Here is a 22,079-nt window from a genome sequence, read left to right on the forward strand (position 1 = left end):
ATAATTTTGGATGTATTAAAAACTTTATTGTACCCTTAGAGGTACAAAATTACCAAAATATTTTTAGGGGTATTTTTGTAATTTGACCTTATCAAGGTTTTTTTTTTTTGCAAAACACTTTAAATCATGGTTTTATATTATTTCATGATTTTTGGTGCATTAAAACCAGTGATTACACTTTAAAAGGTGAGAAACTACCAAAATACCATTAGAGATATTTTTGTAATTTGACATTTTTTAGTCAATTTTTTGCAAAACATTTTAAATCATGACTTTTTATATTATTTCATGATTTTTTGTGCATTAAAACCTTGATTGCACCTCAGAATGTATGAATTTACTAAAATAACTTAAAGGGTAATTCGTTATTTGATTTTTTTGAGGTCGATTTTTCACAAAAACTTCTAGATCATAATTTCATATTATTTTAGGATTTTTGGTGCTTTAAAATCATAAAAATGAATAAGGGGCCTTGGTTCTCCAAGAAAATTGCATATAAATCGAAAAATTTTTAATGGAGGTAAAATAGTATTTTTATTTGGTTCTAGTAGCATTAAGAATGTAACTTTTGGTCATGAATATTTTAAACCATGAGATGATCTTGAGGGGTTGGATCCAATGGTGAAAAGTGACTCCTTGCAATACAAAATAAGGAAGAAATGATCGTTATTGGATGAAGATTTAATCCAATGGCTTACATGCATGGAGGGGAAGATATTTACTCTTTATGAGAAGGCTGGAATGGATGAGGCATTTGGGAATTCATGTAAAAAACAATGGAGAAAAAGGAAAAAATAAAAAAAAATTATTGGAGAGCCTTATGGAGTTATATTTCTTACTGGTATTTTCGTTTGCATTTCATTACATTCCATTGCATTTCATATTATTTTCATATTGTTTACCTTTCCATTTTTCTATTTTTGTGAAGAAAATCCATAGTTTTTATTGATTTTAATCCAAGCTTGAATCAAGTTCTCATTCAACTAAATAATGGTTTGGATTGAAACCACAAAGATCAAGTAACAATAATAAAAAATCCACCATTTGTAACCATTGAAGTTTTGGCCAAGCATCATCCTACCATGGTTGAACCTTCTTTTGGTCTTCCTTTGATGATTTCTTTGCTTTCAATAATGTTTATGATGATTATGTGGTTATTTTACTTGTTATTTGCAAAAATTTTGATTAGTTTAATAGTGTATGTTTGGTGTTTAGCAATATTGTTTGTTTTCATGATTTCTTCATTTGTTACTTTGTTACATGTTTAAGAAAATTTCTCTCATGATATAAAAACCTTTATATGATGATTTAATAAATGGTTGATTCATGTTTTGATCAAATGAATGGTTGTGAAAATGTGGATATGCCATGAGGTGGTTCGATCAAGTCATTCCCATTCTTGGCCAAAACCTCCTAGGTTGTTGGTGGCCAAATTTTGGTCTATTCTTCTTTGCTTGTGTTCTTGCATGATTTTTCAAGTTTTCAATGTGTTAGCTTAAATTTTCCATGAATAAAAATGTTAGATTAGTAGATTTTTAGGTTGTTTTATGATTATTTGCATGAATTTCAAAAGAAAAAAGTGGTGGAACAGGTCTTTTAAATTCTTTAAAATCTTAGTTTTTGATCCATTTTCATCATGTTGTTGTATGCATATTTAGTTTGTAATATAGTTTGAAAAATGTCTAAATTTGTAATATGTTTGTTCCATAGTCATGCAGTTTTCATGTATCAATATTTATATTCTTACCAATGGCATTCTTGTAATTTAATTCTTAGCACATGTATTTTTTATGAAACCTTAAATCACCATCCAAAACGTAAAATCTAAACCTAAACCCTAAATTACCATCTAAACATAAACCCTATCTTAGACCCTAAACTAACCTTAAACCAAATCTTAAATCCTAAGCCAAAATCTTAAACCCTAAACAACCCTAAATCAAACCCCAAATCCTAACCTAAACCTTAAACCTACCTCAAACCATAAAATCAACCCTTAATCCCATTCGTGCATTTGCACTTTAAATTGTTATGCATTCATACTTTGTCATTCATATCCAACTATCATGCATACATCATATTATTATGTTCATACATACCATCTATATGTTTTCATAAATGAATTTTCAAACAAAAATGTTTTTAAATAAGATGGCACCTCAAGTAAAAATAACCTTCAAAATTTGGCCTAAATATAAGGGTACTCTTGATATTTATCATTTATGTGAGGTGTTATCTTGATTTTTGTGGGCTAATTTGAAAACCCTTAAGTTAGAGATGTTTTTTAAGTTCTATTTAAATATAAGAGAGTAATAAAGATGTCTTGATACTTAAGACATTTTCATCTTGATCTAAAAATAAAGTGTTTTGTTTTTAAAAAGAAAAAAAATGATTTTACTTTAAAAAAAAAAGAAAAAAAATTTCAAGTTTTGGAATAAACAAGGGAATTAATTTTTAAACATTAAAAATAAGACCATTTTTATCAAAATCTAAAGATAACATGCAATTAATTAATACCATCTTCGGTGGACATTATGGGGTGTTAATCTTTTTTCATGCGTAATTAACACATTGACAAAACTTTGTTTTCGTAGATTACAAAGTGTTTTTTTTTTTTACAAAACTTTAAACCTATTTTAAATGTCTTATATAAGGGATAAAATCTTTTTAGTGATAAATCACACCATAAAAAAGATTGGTGGCAACTTTTTTTGTTTTGGTTTTGTAGAAAATGTCTTTTAGCACTCCATTCATTTTCTCATTCCCTAAGTTCGATGGTCGAGGTCTTCGGGCCTGTTGCACAGCAAGTAACTTTCAATAGCAACAGTGAGTTGCAACTGAAGAACAGAACACTAGGAAGAAGAGAAATAAGGATAGAGAGAATTCAGAAGGATTTAGCAAAGAAAGATAAAACAAAATTCCTTTGATTGTCAAGAGTTACAAATCCTATCACACCCATCATATTTATACCATGTAACATATAAAACTATAATAAAAAAAAAATAACCATATTATCCTTTATGGCCTATCATACCATCTAAGTTGGTCTAACATTTGGCCCAAAAACAAAGATATAAAAGAGCCTAAGCCCATAATAGAAATAGCTAGCATTTTTCAAAAACAATCTTGTATCAATACCTTTTCCTTACAAAATCCTTATCTTCAAGGATTAAAAGTTGGAAATTTCTCATTGCTATAGCTAAACACTTCCAAGTTGTTAACATTATCTTGCAATTTCTTTTTGCTATAGCAGGTAAGTTTATCCATTCCTAGGTTGTCAACATTATCTTGCAGTTTCTTATAATTTTGGAGAAAATTCTCCTTTGCATATCATCCATGAGTGTTAATATGCTTGTAATTAAAGGTCCAAGAATAATAATGTTGTCATCCTTTGTTAAAGTTGCCACATTAACAATCTCCTCAACACTTTGGGGGCAAACATTTATTAAAGCATTTACAAGTATCAAGTTGCTTTCATGCACATTTTCATTATTAACTATCCTTATATTGTCACTAATTCAAGCATGCTTGTCAATAATGGTTCTCTTGATATGTGCATTTTGTCCAATACTAATTGAAACACTATCTTTTGCAGTAAGAAGCTTTATGTCAACATAAGTCTTAAAATAATCTACCCCCATCAATAAGATATCTTCCATGATTGCACCCTTAGAATTGAAAGATCAATGATTAATGACAAAATGGTGAATTTTACAACCTTTAATAACACCATGCTCACCAATAACACTATTGTAACATCAGGATCGAACATTATGGATGGAGATAAATACCTAAGCTTGGTATAGATTGGAAAGAAACAATAATAAAATTGAAATTTGGCACTGGCTTTTTGGTAATTCCTAGATTTGCATTATAAAATGCCTCATAGTGACCATCACGCAAGTAAGCTTGCACCCTCTTTTTAGTGGAAATAGCAATAGGAATGACTTCATTTCAAGCATATTATAGCAAAAATGGTTGAATGAGGTGCAAATGTTACAATAAACCTAAAATAAGATCCCTTTTGCAACATCTTGTATTGTTTTATTGTCAAAAAACTTATGAATAGAACCTCATTGTACTAAGAAGCAATCTTTGAAACCTCTACTGTTAGTGCTATAAGGATAAGCACATTAGCTGGTGAATTCACAATCTCTTATCTAATTATGATAGCATCAAAAGTAACTTCAATATACTTGTACTCTTTTTGCAATTTTGATCCAGTTCTATGATGAAGAGTATCCATAAACTTAAGCTTTTGTTCTTTTGAAGCTGATTTGCATCCATTAACTTCATATATTCTTAGCGCCAACCCAGATGTTATAGTCAAAGCAATGTTGAACTTTGTCGCATCATAAAGGCTTTTTGAAAAGACAAGGTTTATAGCCTTAAAAAGGTTTGAACAATCAGTGTAGTTACAACAATAGCCTCATCAAAACCGTGAAGAAAAGCTAACTGTCCAAGAAAAATGAAACCAACCCTTTTAAAGCAAAGATCAGTATATCTAAAAATGATTGATTGGCCAATTTTCCCTATGAATTCCTTTCAAAAATCTACCTCAACTACACAATGGTGGCATCTAAGTGATAAAAAGGTGTTGTAAGGTTTGGTTTTGTCAAGTCATAATGAAGCACATAATTAGAATGCACATAAATGGTAATACTCTCTTGAAGACCTCTAAGATTAGTAACCACTAAAACTTCACCATAATGCATTTTTCTCTCACATGTTACTTTAATCAAATGATAAGCAAAAGTATCAATTATAAACACCATAGCACCATTAATAATTAATCCCATAATTGAAAGCTAAACTTATAGAGATTATAAAGAACAAGAATCATGTTTTCAATACTCCAGTCATATTTGATATGACAAAGAACCTTTGTATGATCAACAGATTACTTACCTTTACAACAGTTTCCAAGACCTTTTTGCCATCAACACCAATAACTTAGAGAAGACCACTTTCCCTTATCTTAAATATCACCTGTAATGTTGAATCATAAGAAAAAACAAGAAAGCACATTGTTTTTCCTTTTAATTTAGAAAAATTAGCATTCAAATCAATGGCTTTAGTATAGATTCCACCATTAATTCTACTAAAAAGGGCCATTGATGAACCTTCAAGCCCATAATCAATGATTCTTGAAATGGCCATTGGTTGAGAATTCTACATTTCTAGATTCCTTTCCTTTACAGGGATAGTAGCCAAATAAGCATCAATCATTGAAATCTATATCACCTAATCTTTAAGAGTTGTTATATCAAACACATGTTGAACTTTTTTCCATGGCCCTATATAGATAAAACCAGTAATCATAATATCATAATCACCATACTTCAAGCCAGGCATAATTACTTAAACATGTAGCAACTTGTCAAGACAAGGACACCCCATACATATATAAGCATATTTTATAATTACCATTCATTTAAAAAAAAACTTAAAATTTTTTTTTATATAAATCATTTAAAGTAAACCCACCAATCATTTCATTAGCTTTGTAATAACTTTTTTTTTCCACTAATCCAAGTAACCACATTCATGTCATCCATTTCCATTAGTATGGGTCATGAACCACTACAAACTTTTTCGTAAGCACACATATTCTTAAATTAACTATTTCAAACTTCCCACAAATATCAACATTCCCAAAAATGATAGGTTTAGCTAATTGGTTATTGTTTTCAACCCAAACAGATTCTAACGTATTACATTTAGCAAAACGCAGCATATTTTTCAATATTAAAGACCAAGTAATTAAGTATTCAACATATTTTATATCCATTTAACTCTTTAATTCATTAAGCTTAAACTCATGACACCCTTCATACACTAAACTAACCCCAGTAATTGAAAATAAAGGCTTATCGATCATTAGCAAATTAGCATGTGAGGATAAGGAATGATCAATGGTTGCTATGGATAGTTTCTATTTAGCTTACTGATTTGTCTCTATATTCACCTCGCAATCACTAGCCTTTTCATTAATAATTACATAGTCAATCATTATAGGCATTTGGTTGATTACCTTGGCTAGTTTAGTATTAAGATTTCTCATATCAGGTTGAATACCTTCCCTCACTCATTCATATGCATTATCTAACCATTCAAAAACACTATCCAATTTGGAGTCCAATCATGCCATTAATTCTTTCAACAGAGTGTCATGCAGTTTGGGTTTCACACCATCATCCACGGCCAAGATCAAACTCTAATTCCATTAATGCAACTTTTTTAAAAATGCTATGGCATAGTAGATGACTTGTAATGGCAACAATTAGCTATAATTAAAATACATAACAATAGAAAAAAGAAAAGAAAGAAAGATAGAGATGATTCAAAAAGAATTTAACAAAGATAGAGTATAAAGAATTTCATGATTGTTAAGAGTTGCAATCCTCTTACACCTTTCATATTTGTATTGTGTGTAACAGACAGAACTATAGCAAAAAGAAATAACCATATTACCCTTTTATGGCTTATCATACCATCTAAGCTGATGTAATATTTGACCAAAAACAAAGAAATAAAAAAAAAAAACCAAACCCATAATCTATAACTTATTATAAAAGATGTCTTCTTTATATTGAAGGGACAATTAAGCAATGTAAGAAAAAAACAATTAGGAGACAATTTAAGACTTGAAAAGCTTAAGAAAGTTTTCCAAAAGTTTCTGAAAAGTACTCTTAATATTAATTAATTTTTTTGCTTTTTTTTTTTTTACTTTTCTTTCATTTTGTTTTGCTAGGTTTCCTTTCATTTGTTCTTTATTTTGTTGTCAACATTGTATTGCGAATTTCATATAAGTTTGAAAATTTTCTTGCATGTGTTCCTTATATATATATATATATATATATATATTCTCTTTGTTTTACTTAATTTGGTATTTATCAAATTTTTTTATTTTCGTTTGTTGCTACACTTTCTACCAAAATTGATATCTTTATTGCCTCGGTGATTGGTGGCGTGAATGGAAGGGTACCCAACCTATTCGCTAACACTATTACTTTTTACATTTTTTTCTCATGTTTCCCTTTCTTCTTATTTCTAAACTTTCTCTTTATTTATTTGTTTCCTTTATTATTTATGTAGAAAAATCTGTATTTAAGCCTTACTTAAAAATACAACTATTGGTGAGTTGAGTTTTTTTTTTAAGGTTTTTATGTGTTTTTCTTTAATGGTTATTTTTCAAATTATTGAATATTTTTGTTTGTTCGTGGATTTTTTTGTATATGGTGGGGTTTCAAAGATATTTACTAAGTATTTTGAAAAGTATGGGAAGATAATAGATTTTTTATGATGAAAGATTGACATATTGGTTGGCCAGTGATTTTAGATTTATTACCTTTGTTGATCGTTTTATTGTTGACACTGTTATACAAAAAGATCATGTTTTAATGGCAAATAAGTAAGTTAAAGCTCCAACCTTTTCTTGTATTGGAAGATTATGCTCTTGGTTACAATTTGAAGATGGAGATGAAAACCGACAGTGGGTTTCGATGTCAACTTCTAGATCGCCCATCAAGGTCAGTTTTTTCTTTTCTTCTTTTATTTGATTTCTTGAATTTATTTTTCTTTTTTTTTTTTGGATGGTTTGTTCTTTGTTAATGGCTTTCTGTTATTATTTGATGTTGTTGTTTTTGCATATGTGTGTTATTCGATTAATTATTTATGTTTTTCATCCATTATTTTGTTTGCATGTGTTCATAGTGATTTTTTTTTTAATGAGGTGGTGGGGTTTTCTGGGTAGAAAGTGGAAATTGATAGTTTTTGCTGGAGAGATTCATGGTAGAAAAATGTTAAAAAAGAATGCAAAAAAAATGAAATTTTAAAAAACAAGATCAAGTATAAATCAAATGTTGCAGTTTTAAAATAAATTTCTGGATAAACAAAAAAGGTTAGCTAAAATTTATGAAAATTAGCTACAAAATATATGTACATAGCATTAGTATTTATGAATTAGATTAGGATCAATACTTGGAAATCAGTTTTAATAGTATTTGATTTAATTTCTGCATGACTAAGATTTTTGTATGAATAATTGAGAGGTATTAAGAGGCTGATTACAAGTTTCAGCAAATGTTCACAACTTATCCCAAAAAACTTATTACCTTTCATATCCTACAGGGCCATAGAATTAATAGCAAATAAGCTTTGCAAAATAGAAGAAAAGAAGAAAAGAAAATAAATGCCCTAAACATGCATGTGGATGAAAAACAATTACTTTATTTTCATTAAAGGAGTTTAAATTATGGGGGTAGGAAGAGAAACTTAAAAATTCTTGAACCAACCTTCGCAATAAATAGGTCAAGATCCTTTCTGATAGCAGATTGAACAGGTGCTGACGATCCTATCTGAAAAGTAAACAAGTTTGAATTAAAAGGTAATTCATTTTGCTTGCTCATTAGCTTTACAGAGTGATGACAACAACTTTAATGAATCATAGCTCTTTAAGTAGATTTGACTTGTAAGAAGCATTACCAACCAACATGCTGACCATTCAAGGTGGTACAAGTTCACATTAGTGATCAAAGAGTCAAGATATTATGAAATTCAAGGATCTAGTGTTTATCTTTTAGTATATGCAAATGATTAGTTTAAGTAATAAAGGGATTGATGACTTACACAATATCTAAATTCATTATTTAATTTTTTAGATTGGCAGGATTATTATTTTTTAGATTATTTCAACAGATGTAATAAGCATATTTTGGTTCCTTTAATTTATGTATTTACTGATATGTAAATTTTTATTGCTATTACTAATAGAAGGCATATGTGTTCAAGGTTCAATGCTATAAACTCAATGAAGCTTGTAGATTGTTGCTGGTATCTTCATCTTTATCTCTAAACTAATTTTTTTAAAATAATAATTTGAGATATAAACAAGCTTCGTCTATCAAAATTTATAAATAAATTTAGAACCACTAGAAGGGTTAATTTTATTTGGGTGCTTGGATTCATTTATACCATTTTAAAGTTAATGAATCTTTGAATCAATATTATTAAAAATAACGACGTATTATAATAAAATTTCTAAAGGCCTAATTTGTTATGTAATTATTACTATGATCTTATTTATAATGTGAGCCACGTGGTTAAGAATTTGTTATTTAAATGACAAAAATTTAGATATATTATTGTTTGAGGAGTAGCACTTTATGCTTGCAAATATAAGGTACTCAATAATTAGGCCTAACAATTGATTGTAATTTTAGGTTTTTTTTTTCTTTCAAATAAAACAAACCCAAAAGTGCTCGTGCTTCCCAAAATTTTGGCTTTATTTGTAGTTATTTCATTGTTTGTAGTTCTGTGTTACTTTATTTAATATATTTCAATATGCATATATATATATATAAAGCAAATTTCAATTGGTTTTGTTAAAAAAAATTCTAATTTCAATTTAATGCAGTAGAAATCATATTAGATAATTTCATAATCTCTCATCTACCTTTAATTTATTTGTTAATGTTGTTGTAGCAATTAAAGTGTTGTAGCAATTAAAGTATAGATTAAAAGTTACAATAATAACATTCAAGGTATGTTTCATTAATTCTTCTTTTGAATGATTTTTTCAAAGTTTTATTGAATATATATCATACTTAGTATTTTCAATTGATAAAGCAAAACCACTAAGCAAATAAATTTGTGTTCTACATTTTCAATTGATAAAGCCATGTCACTAAGCAAACAAATTTGCTATGATATTTATTGACGACTATTAAGTTTATTGTAACAAATGATGTTTGTTTTATAAAATTAATATTAAAAACTTACTTAATGTTAAATTAATACTAAAAGCTTACTTAATTTTACTTTTTTCATGGTTCTTTAAATATTGATGATTTAATTAGTTAAGAATTCTTTATTGACGGTAAAACTTCATTCATATATTATCATCTTGAATAGTTGTTACACTAAAATACAATGTGTAATATTGAATTTATTTAATAGAATTATCAATAGATGATGGGATTTGTTTTGTTTTAATTTTTTTCAATAGATTTTTTATACACACTTTCCATTTGTCTATGGTATTACATTGTTGTTACTTAAAGATGTAGTGAGAATTTTTTTTAGTAATCAAAGTTTTCTTAGAGATTTTATATATGTTAGCTCTCTTTGATTGAGTTTTCAAGTTATGCCTTTCTATTTAATGAATCTTATGTATCAATCAAGGTAAAATAAAATTAAGAGATTTGAAAGATTTAAGGCTAAATAGGTCAAGGTCATGCTTAATTGCTAAGCAAAATAGAGACCTCAATTTATTTTGAATAATGCTAAATTGCTAATAATGCAAGCAATTGTGGTGTTAGTATTAATGGAGCAAGAAATAATAGACTTTCAAGATTAAATAGAACTACTTTGAATAGAACAAGGCATCAAACAATTGAAACCCATTATGCATGAGATATTTGTGATAATGGTGTCATTTTGAAATTCAATCAATAATTAATATAAAAAGTGTAAGAATGTGACTAGTGTAATTGGTAGTATATTGTAAATGAATTAATTTTTTTACTTAGTGATTTAGAACTAGATTTTCACATATATTTTACTTTATACTCATCACTATTATTCAAGTTTTCAAAAAAATGTCATGATCAACCTTTGGTACACCATTGTGTGCTCTAAAATTGAATAATGCAAATCTTTTTAGAAGTTTGTTTTCTATAAAAAGTTGAAATAGTTTATAAAATGTAAAGCAAGCTTTTTCTACATTTTTCAAGCTAATTTGTTTTTTGGTAATTGGTGTAAGTATCTTAAGAAATACCAATTACTTCAAAGTCATTTTCTAAAAGACCTTGGGATTTGTCTCTTACTTTTTATAGGAAGGAGCACCATAGTTCTAACCATTTACTAGCTCATGATAACTCTTCACAATATGTTAGGTATAGAATGAGTAATGATTACTAGGTTGGTAATCATCTAATTTCATGGTTTGGTACTTCTAATAATCTTCCTCAAGATTCGTGAAAGTCATATCCAAATATGATTATTCTTACATCATAATGCAATGAAAGCTATCTATCTAGTTCAACTCTTTGTATACATTTTGGATAGAGGCAAAATATAGGATTTAGTTATTGCTTTTTGATATTTTACATTATATTTTCCTGGCCTTCCTCATTCTTTTTGTTGAGGTTAAGATCATTAAATGAAGTAAATATTTAAAACATTGATTGCTATAATATAAGTTCTAAAACTTACATATCATATTATTTTTTGATGGCTATACAATTTTCATACTTTATGAGGCAAAATCTATACAGTAAGGGGGATGCATAGTAACGAAGATAAGTTAAAAGGAGTAATAGCTAGTCATGGTAGGACAGCCAATGGTCTTTTAGGATTTATCTCATCCAAAAAGGACTTGGTATAAGTAACAATTTGGTATAATCCTCATCCTCTGATAAATCTAGATAGTTTGTTGCTTATACCAATTTGGAAGTATGACTCATCTTAGGCATAATTTATGCCTGTTATGGTTGCATTATAGTTTTAACCTTCTAATAACCTACAACTTAAGCTAATGAAACCCACATAGAAACATAAATCCAACTCTTGTTTTATTATACATTTTTTAACATTTAAACTAATACATAACTGTATTTTACTCCAATAAGCAAAACTGCAGGCTTGAAACCTAGTAAAAATAATGATCGCCCTTTAAAAGCAAGCATTTATCAAACTTAGTCGAGATTCAGTATCTTGCCTAATTTGCCATTCAACAACAAACCAAAAAAGGTCTTCTTCTTCTTTTTCTATTAATAATATTTTTTGGGAATTAGGTGTTAGCAAAGAGAGATGATAGCCTTGCAAAGATGAAGTTAGGAATTTTCTATGATTTTCATAACTTTGTCAATATTTAAAGTCTTGCCTAATTTGTCATTCAACAGCACAACCAAAAAGAGGTATTTTTCTTATTTTTTTATATATAATTAATAATATTGGTTTTGTTTGTCTCACGATCCTAACAATTTTAGTGTTAAAAACAAAATGTTAGAAATAATTTTAAAGTAAACAAGATTGGCTATTGATCTTTAATTAATTTCCTAAAGAAAGAATACCAAATGTTGTTAGAATTAATTCTAATCACCTGTTTATAAAACCAAATGTCAAACACCTATTTATGAATGTTGCCATAACGTATAAATTAATGGACCTATTGTGAGACATAGACTTTAAAGAGTCGCCACCAATCTTTTTTGTTTAAGGGTGATTAGTCACTTAACTGAATCTTTTCCATTTTAAAGAGGAGTCCCAAACTTGATTCGAATATCCTTAAAAGGTGGATTCTAGTTTACGAAATCAAATTTCAGGTCTAAAAGTACAGTTACATGTGAAAAAGGTTATAGCACCCTCATCTCGCTCATCTAAATGTGGTACCAATTTGATTTTAAATTATCTAAGCCATAAAGTCTCTTTGTAATTTTACCAAATAATTTAATTATTGAAAATTAATCGTAAAATTACTTCAATAGTTTGGTAGCAATTTAAGATAATTTTCTCACCTCAAAAGTATTCATGAAAACTAGTGTCACACTCTTAAAAGGTTTTATCTTTGGATTCATTTAATTTTGTTGTTGTAAAAAGGCTTTTATTTGTGAAAATAATTTATTTTCATAAATATCTTTCAATATATTGGTAAGACTTTCTGTCAAAGATTATTCTCCAATATGTTGATAGGACTGAAAATTTATTTATTTGTGAAAATAATTTATTTTCAAAAATATCTTCTAATATGTTGGTAAAATTTTCCTTCAAGAATTATCTTCCAATGTATTGATAGGATTTTTAAAAAATATTTTTTCAAGAAATTCATTAAGCCTTTCATTAGTTTGGTAAGACTTTATTCAAGATTTAAATCCTTCAATAGTTTAGTAGAATTGAAAATTTTTTTTCAAAACTCATTTTTTAATTAGAAAAGAAAAGAAAATAAACAAAAATTATCATACAAAAATTATCATGCAAAATAATATCATGCGAACATTAATTTACTATCATGCAAATATATTAATTATCGTGCAAATATAATCATGCAATCATACAAAATATATTTAATAAAACACAATATAAAAACATGCAATTAGATATCATAAATGCAAATCTATCATGCAAATAAAAAATATATCATGCAATAAATAATTTTACCAATTTTTTAAATTTAATTCAATCATTCAATTAGAATTAACAAAAATAGAAAAAAACAAAACAAAAAGATGAAAGAAATTAAAATGAAAATAAAAAAAATCAACAAAAAAAAAGAAAAGGAAAATGCTACGATTAGGTCAGGTCCTTATTGGGTCAACAGGCGGGTCGTGCTCAGGTTCACGAAGGTCAAGCCCCTAAAAAATGATGTCATTTTGCCTTAATATAAAATGTACTTTTCAGCATTTTTTCCTCAAAATGTCCTAGCCTATTCTCTTTCTAGCTTAATTTCTCTTTGACCTCTCTCTAAACAGTAGATGAATACCAACCAATTTTCTAGATTTTGACGTCAAAAAATTTATTCGACTACCGAAAAGTTCAAACTTCTTAAAAATAGTTCACAAACCCAAAAAATAGCCGTTGTGATATCTCTCCAGCCATCATGAAAATCACTGAAAAATTTAATGCTTCAATTGGAATATTTAACAGATCCCAAAAAAACCCAGAACTTCAAACTCCAAACCCAAAAATATTCAACTTTTTCTAGAAACTTCTCACATTCCAAAATCATAACCCAAGAACAAAAATCCAAACACCAATCGTAAAAGAATATCATAATTGAAAATAAATAAAAATAACAATCAAACAAACCCAAAAATTATAGAAAGAACCCAAAAGCAAAAACAAACATCCAAATCTAGAAATTAAAATTACCAAATCTCAAAATCATCCATAGACTTAACCTAAAAAAAAACTCCAATAAAAAATTTTCCAACCCTTTTTTCCTTCCTCTCTTTTTGTGTGCTTTTTATCCCTTTTTGTCTGTGTTAGAATAGGATTTCTATAGAATTTTTAACAAGAATTTTAAGGATTTCATTGATTAACAGTAATTTTTGGGATTCCATTGATTATCAGAGATTGAATTTCTCACAAATAGATTCAACCACATTAATTGCTCGATTTATTCTTTTGATCATCTCCTGTGATTCAATTCCTTCTTTTACTCGGGCTAAATTTTTGGGATTGAATCCCATGAGCCAAATCCAATGCTTTGATGTTCTTTCTTTCTTTCTTTTTTAATCTTTTATTTTATTTGGACTGTTGACTTTTTTTTTTTTTTTTTAAAACAAGTAAAATATACAAAAAAATAATTATAATAATAAATCAAATTAAAATTAAATTTTTTTTATTGAATCTAAAACTTCTCAATCGGGCTCAATTAATGGTCAGATACCTATTTTCAATTCCAAAAAATTTTTGGACAAAATAAAATATTTACAAATGTTGGATATTTTCATATTGCTTTTCTTGAGTTAACAAGGGTGTCGCAGGCCAAAGAATAAGCGATTACTAGTGAAATATACCATCTTATACAGGAAGTCGTGGACTTTGGTCAAAATACTGTATATGAAGCCATGGATCAATCAACTTTAAGCAATTGTAGGAATTCAAGCGTGCTCCAAGTGATTTTCTAACACTTTTAACTACCCTTGCTTTTATTTTTCTGTCATTTGTTGTTTGTTTACATACCCTGTTATCCTTGGATTTCTTTTGGTTGTTATTTTTACTATTTTATTATTTACTTTTGGCTCCGTTGATAACGAGAGTTACAAATCAAAAGTAAATATTATAATGTGAAGCCATCTTTGTTAAAGATAAATTGTCAGATAAGTTGCTTTGCGTGAACAAGACTAAAGATACTTATTAATGGTTTTCCTCTGTGTTTTTCAGGTCAGTAATAAAGTTTCGGTTAGTGTTATAAGTATAATTATTAGAACTGGACGGAACATTAAATCGTTTGAGGCTTTGAGTCACTGAATTAGTAGTTTAACTATTGAATCAATAAGTCAATTATGGATTTAATAAAAAATATTATAAAAATATAAATATTTTAAAATTTTAAAATTTAAACTTTTAATTAAAGTTATAATTTAATAATTTAACTACAAACTTATAAATTTTAAGATATATCATAAATTATAAATTTTAAAATATAAAATTCAAAAAACAATTAATTATTAGTTAGAAATGAAATTATTTAACACGTGCATGTGCTTTTGTTTTCTGCCCCTCGACTTTTGCTTGCATGGCTTCCAGCTTTCGAATGCTGTTTTTTTTCCTCTGTTCTTTTTCTGACATTTTGGCCTTATTTGTTCCCAAAAATTACAAGAATACTCTTATTTCACTTGTTTCGAAAATTAATCTCTGGAAAACAACACTTTTTGAAGTTCTTTTTTTAATATTACCGAATCAAGAAAAACCAAAAGAAACAATTTTGTGATATAACATTAAAATGACCAAAAGAAATTAGTAGTAGAACTCTATATCCAATGGTAACAAGCCAACAACTATATAGGGTAATAATAAAACGAAGAAAGAGATTCTCAAGGCTCACCATTCTCTTCTATAAAGATTTTGTTTATTTAATAGTATTATAAATTATCAATATAAACTTTAAAAGAATAAAACAAAATGAAGTTAAAATGGTAAGTTGGTTAGTAATAAAATCGTGCATGTAAGATTATTCAGAAAAGAAAGAAAGCAGCAAAACAATTTGAGAGGGTACATTTTCCCAAAAGGGCACTCCCCACTCCCCCAACCCAACTTTAGCTAAACAAGGAAATGGAAAGCAAAACACTCACTCCGGTCTACAGGGCTTTTTAGTGTGCCCCTGCGCTTTATTTAACCTTCCCTCTTCTCCACTTCCTCTCCGCACAATCTCTCTCATCAAATAATCTCAAATAATCCCAAACAAAGCTGTAATGACAGCAGGGTCCTACGCAACAGCTGCAAGGAAAACTATTCCATTACACCTTGTCTTCAATGGATCAAGTCCCCTGATTCCCAAGCCAATGCTACTCTCTTGCTTGACCTCAATCACCTCATCCAAGCTGGTTCTGAAAACCTTCGCCTCGGCAATTAATTAATCCACATTCCTTTAAAAAGGATTATTTTTTCAGGTTACTAATGGATGTTTCTGGGCTGAAATGTATCATTCCTCTAACTTGCACTGCAGCTATTTTTAGATCACTTTTATATGAGGCTTTTGGGCGTGTCGTAAATCCAATTTATGGGTCAGTTGGCATGCTCTGGTCCGGGAACTGGGCTGAGTGCCAAACAGTCGTTGATGCAGTGCTGAAAGGCTCGCCTCTAACCCAAACTTCTTCTGCGAAGCAACCGATTTCACCTCTCAAAACCTATGAAATCCTACACATCTCCAAGGAACCCAAGCGTGCCAACGCCAACAAGGTGAAGACCCGCACTCGTTTGAAGCGATCCACGACTAGGTTTAAGCGACAGGTTGACTCGCCGAGTTATGACTCATGGATGAGCCAACTCGGAAATGGTGACAGCAAAGAGGATGAGAGCATGTTCTATGAGGAGACTGTGGAGGGCTCCGTGGTGAACCAGATGAAAAAGGGTCCTGTTTTGAAGTTTTGAAGCCAAACCGAGGAGAGTACTGATTCTGGGTTGGAACTGACACTTGGTTTTGCTCCTGCAGCAACGCCATTACGGAAGAAATTAATCCATCATAAAGTGGTAGATGTAAACTGGAGTTGGGTAAGAGATAAACAATTTTGGCAGCTATAAAGATATCAACTCTGGTTTCACCTGATCATATAATAGAATGTTAATTTATTAACTTTGTTTCTTTTTTGTTTGGTGAAATGTTTGTGGTTTTTTATTTGGTTTTTTTTCTTTTGGTAAAATTAGGACACAGATAAATCTAGTTCATAGACTTTAATTTTAACAATTAACAATCTATGTATCAAATTTCACAGCAGAAAAAATATGCAGTTGCCTTTTTCGCCCAAGAGTATTTGGGGCAGAATTGGGTTGAAGCTCTTTGGTACGACAAACTAAAGAATTTTGCAGATTAATTAAGGTGTTGGCAATTAGATGAAGGGTAATGCAGAGTTATTAAATGGTATTTTCTAATTTGGTGGTTAACTAGATGTGGTTCGGTGGTGATATACTTGCCAAATATGGGTTTGCTTTAATTTGTACGTAGTTTTTTATTTCCTAGTAGGTGCTTGCTCCAGCAGCAAGTAGGCAGTGGATCAGCCTTGTTGCATTAGTGGTAACCAAACGGCTCCAAGGCACTGGGGTCATTCCACGTAGACTCGTGTGTTTAGAGCTTCGGACAACTGCCCTTCATGCAGCGGTTCTAGCTGATTGGAGTAGGGGATGTAATTCAGCGGTAAGAATTTTGACTTCGAATTTAAATTTGAATTGAATTAAATTTTAAATTTTAAATTTAAGTTTGATTTAAAATAAAATTTAAATTATTTAATTATATTTATTTATTAAATAAAAAATAAATTTAATTTTTATATTTGATTTTAAATTTTATTATTTATATTTGAATTCAAATTAATATATATATAATAGATAATAATTTTTTAATTAAAAAATATATTAAAATATAAAAATCCAATTATTTAAGTTAAGCATAAAATATTCGAATTTGATTTATTTAATAAATCGAATTATTTGAATTTATATGATTAAACTCAATTAAAATTTTTATCTTAATCTAATGCAAATAATTTATAAGCATTGATAAATTATTTAAATTTACTGATAAATCATTTAAACCAAATTTAAATAATTTATGAATTATAATTAAATTTAAATAACTTACGGATACGGATGAGTCTCAAATATCATTGCTTGCATGTGTCCCAGTAAAACTTCTTCAATGCCAGTGATTAATAATAAGATCGGCTGAAAACGACAAAGAACATCAATCAATGGTGAGGATGTTCATTATTCAAGAGGGTGATCTCCTGACTCTTGGCTCTTGCCCTTAATATATTGTAGTGTAGGCCATGAATATAACCAGGAAAAAATTAAGACATTCCAACCCAATAGGAGAAGGCGAACCTCATGGGATTGGAAGAAAAGTTAGTTCACTACCCAGCGTTCAAGATTAAGAGTTTTGGTCTTTGATTTCTTGATCCAATGAAAAGATTTAGGCAAACATATAAAGTAGAGTTGTAAAGTCACCATCTCATTTCTATCTCTATTCACCATCCCACTCCTATCCTTATTCCCTATGCAGTGACAAAAAAATTATAGAAAGGTTGACACGTAATTATAGTGCTAAGAGCTGACTGATATTCCCTCTGTCTCTTATATATATATATATTATCTTAATTTGAATTTGCACTAAATTTCAAAAATTTTAGTTGAATTCTAACTTTTATTGATCATAAAGTTTTTTTTTTCTTGAATTACCTTTACTAAAAAAAGAAAAAAATGAATAATAATAGTTAAAGGAAGATTTTAAATGATTATTGTGATTTTTCAAAGAAAAGATTTTCCTGAAACAACAAAAAATATACAAACGAGGCATTATTTTTATGGGCACGTAAGGAGTAATTGTTCAAGATTTGAAGGATGTTCGCAATGTCCTTGCAGGTGGAAGTTGGAATTTTTATTGATTTTAACACGAATTGGATAATGATATATTCAGTGATATATAATAGTCTTGTTTTTCATTTTTTATTTATTTATTTTATAGAGTTTTCGGCATCTAAATCAAAGTTAACCTCAAATATATGGAACTTTCAGTCGAAATCCAAAAGCATTATCCAGAAAACCTACTTTTGTTATTTGTTATTAGTTTTTTAAAATTGTTATAAAGAAAAATAAATAGTAAAAATCAAACTAATATATCATATTTGATACTAATTAAAATGGATAAATTTGGAAAAAAGAAAATTAAAATGTATTAATGATACCAAATATAACGTAATTAGTCTATAGAAAAATGGAATCATGCATTTTGTCATTTAATAAAATTATATATTTTGTGTATAATTTTTAAAAACACTTATTTACTTTTATATTTTAAATGGTTTTTATTTCCTCTTAAAAAAATTTATTGATTGGGCTGATACAAGCTGAATGTAACAGAGAAGAAAAATTAGCTTCTACAGTATGCTAGAAGCAGATAAGAGAGAGAATAGAGAAATGTAGAGAAAGAAAGGTAAAAGAAGGAGAAACAGGAGAAAAGCAAATCTTTGTGACTGTATTGTAATTCCAGAATACTCCATTACAATCGTTACCTCCTGCTAAATATCCATCATAGGTACTGACTCAAGACATAACTAATCCTTTTAGTTCAAAACATAATGCTAATTAATAGACTTGAAATATTTGCTTCCTAGACCAACACACTACAGGACCAACTTTCTAAGCTCAATAGCAATTCATCATGTTACACCTATTTACTTAATCAACATAGTTAACTCCCTTGGACCCTTTAGGGGTGCCCAGCCAGCACATGCCTAGTTGTTACATCACCTTTATTCAAGAACTAGCTCATCCCTCATCAAAGAAGGGCTTGCTCAATATTTTCACTGCATCCCATCAAGGCATCACTTTAGAACTGAACACTTATTTCCAATTTGCCTGAGATCGTTTAATGCAGTTCACAGTCACCCATGTAGATCCTTCTCGAGCTCCATTTCTCATCAATTGTTAACTATCTCAATCAAGTTACCACATTTCATCTCACATATAAAGTAATAGGAGGATCAGGAACGTAAGAGACCTACGACCTAAATTTTTCTTCCATTGAAGTTTTCTTTATACACTTTATTCTTTCTTACTCTAAAACAAAGACTTTAAACATCTCATTGACTTGAATGTTGAAGTGCATCTTAGAGAACCAACTCCGGCACCCCTTAATCATATTTTTTGGCTATAGGTTTAGGCCACTTCATCCTTAACCTCTTACCAACATCTGTCAACTAAGACACCTAGAAACACTATCAACAATTGGCACCGTCTATGAGAAATAATAACCATATCTCACCATCCCCAATCTTTGAAAGTAGCAATACCTACCATAAATGCAACAACCCAACCTAAAGCTATCCTTGATGTGGCAGCCATGCTACCAACCCTCTTACAAATCCCATCACCAAACCTCCCCTCATGGAATCCTAGGTATAAACCCACTTCTCCATTTTCTAGCAATTAGCTTTCATTAAATGAACGGGTTTGCACTACTTAAGGGTTTTATCAAAATTTAATGGGAGTTTTATCTCCAAATATGACATTAACTCCACTATTGGTCCACATCATTACTGTTGGACCCTCAAACCCTACATCTTAATCACCTTCTGCATAAGACTTGTCCTTACAACCCATTAATGCCACTAATTAGCAAAACATTATCCTTGTAACATCTATCGTGCATGTCTCACTTTTTATCCCATAGATCCCAATCTACTAACCAAATATACAACAACCTACCTTAGACTTTTACCAAGCATTAATGACCTAAATACAGCTTTTGAATGCTCAAGTGGCCACTCAAAAGAGGCTACTTCAACAATATCAACAGGTTACCCAACAACCCTTATAAGAGAGACCAATTTTATGAAAAAGTTTTATTTTATCCTTTAGAGAACTACCATAAAACCCTAACCACCTGAAGAAGGCTACCTTTAACCTACCACACAAAACCAAACCCATAGAAACCCTAGCCTTGACAATGAATAAAAAAAAGAGCTTACGCTTAAGAAAAAAAAAAAGAATAAAGATCTCTAGTGGCTAAAAGATGATCACAACCTTCTAACCTCATCATCAAACAAGTCTACATCCATACTTTTCTAAAACTTTCTAAGGGGACTAACAATGGGGCCATTAAACCAAAAGACCACCTAGACCATTTTAGAACTTTCGTGGATTTACAAAATGCCTCGTATGTAGCAAAATGTAGGGTTTTCCCCACAACTTTATAAAGAAGAGCCCGCATGTGTTTTACTCCATGGCTTTAGCCATTATAAATAGTTTTAATATCCTAAGTAGGTAATTTTTAGCCCATTTTTTTAGTAGCAGGGTGTAATGCGCTCTTCTGTGAACCTGCTTACCTTGAAACAAAAGAAAAATAAGACTTTACAACAATACTTAAAGAGGTTTAGCACAGTCACATTGGAGATCAAAGCCTTCAACACTGAATGGATTATCTAAGCTTTCACTTATGGAGTTCGGCATGATCACCTTAGGTACTTCTCTATAGAAAACAATCTTATGCAGTTATACTAGCTCTATGAGAAAACCCAAAAATGTATTGAAGTAAAAGAGATTAGGGTAGCAAATAAAGCTGAGAGACGTGAACAATGCCCTGAATGTCCACTAGGTGACAATAGGTAAACAAATTCCCCAAGCCAAAGGTTCCATGACAATCGCTAAACCCATAACCATCTTAAAAGAAGAGATTAGTAAAAAGGTAACCATACCTCTTAATCATAACCCAACCATTACCAAAACCCAAACTAAACCCTCAATGCCGTAACTCAATGGCCTGTTTAAAGACCTAACCAAAAAACCAACTAGGTGATGCCTCCCCTTAAAAAACTTGATAATCAATTCTCACCAAAATGACACTGTAGTGACCATTCAACTAGGGAGCACTCTTCTAATTAGTGCATTGCCTTTCAAAAAAAGATCAAGAGATTGGAGGATATGATAAGCCGCCATCCCATCTGCCACGATGATAACCCCAACAACCCTCACCTTGTCCAATTTGAGATATGCCCATCCATCAATAATGTCATAACGTCTAGGTTGGGAGAACCTACCCATTAGAGACAAACATCATGAAGTAGCCACCAATCTTTTTTACCTCAGTGTGATTGGTCACCTATGTGAATCTATCTTTTTTAAAGTTATCCTAAGTATAAACTAAAGGTCCTTAAAAAGAATATGTTCTAGTTTATATCAATAAAACTAAGGTTCAGGAATCAGTTACATGCAAAGAAAGTATTAGCACCCATTTACGCCCAAAATTGGTAAGTTAATTATGTATTATCTTATCTAAGCCTTATCAAAGATGGTTTTATATCATGCAAATAAATCAATTTCAATCCTTTTTATTTATTTACATAATATGGTCATACAAA

General features: G+C 29.6%; 2 pseudogenes; one reads left to right on the plus strand and one right to left on the minus strand.

Moving 5' to 3' along the window:
- Positions 1-3,269: 3,269 nt before the first annotated feature.
- Positions 3,270-3,954, minus strand: LOC149520112 (glucose-1-phosphate adenylyltransferase small subunit, chloroplastic/amyloplastic pseudogene; annotated as a pseudogene).
- Positions 3,955-15,847: 11,893 nt separating this feature from the next.
- Positions 15,848-17,253, plus strand: LOC111318462 (LOB domain-containing protein 42 pseudogene; annotated as a pseudogene).
- The last annotated feature ends 4,826 nt before the right edge of the window (positions 17,254-22,079 follow it).

Source organism: Durio zibethinus, chromosome 2 (assembly GCF_047325235.1).
Source record: "Durio zibethinus cultivar Kanyao isolate XHJ-2024 chromosome 2, ASM4732523v1, whole genome shotgun sequence".
Classification (NCBI taxonomy): domain Eukaryota; kingdom Viridiplantae; phylum Streptophyta; class Magnoliopsida; order Malvales; family Malvaceae; genus Durio; species Durio zibethinus.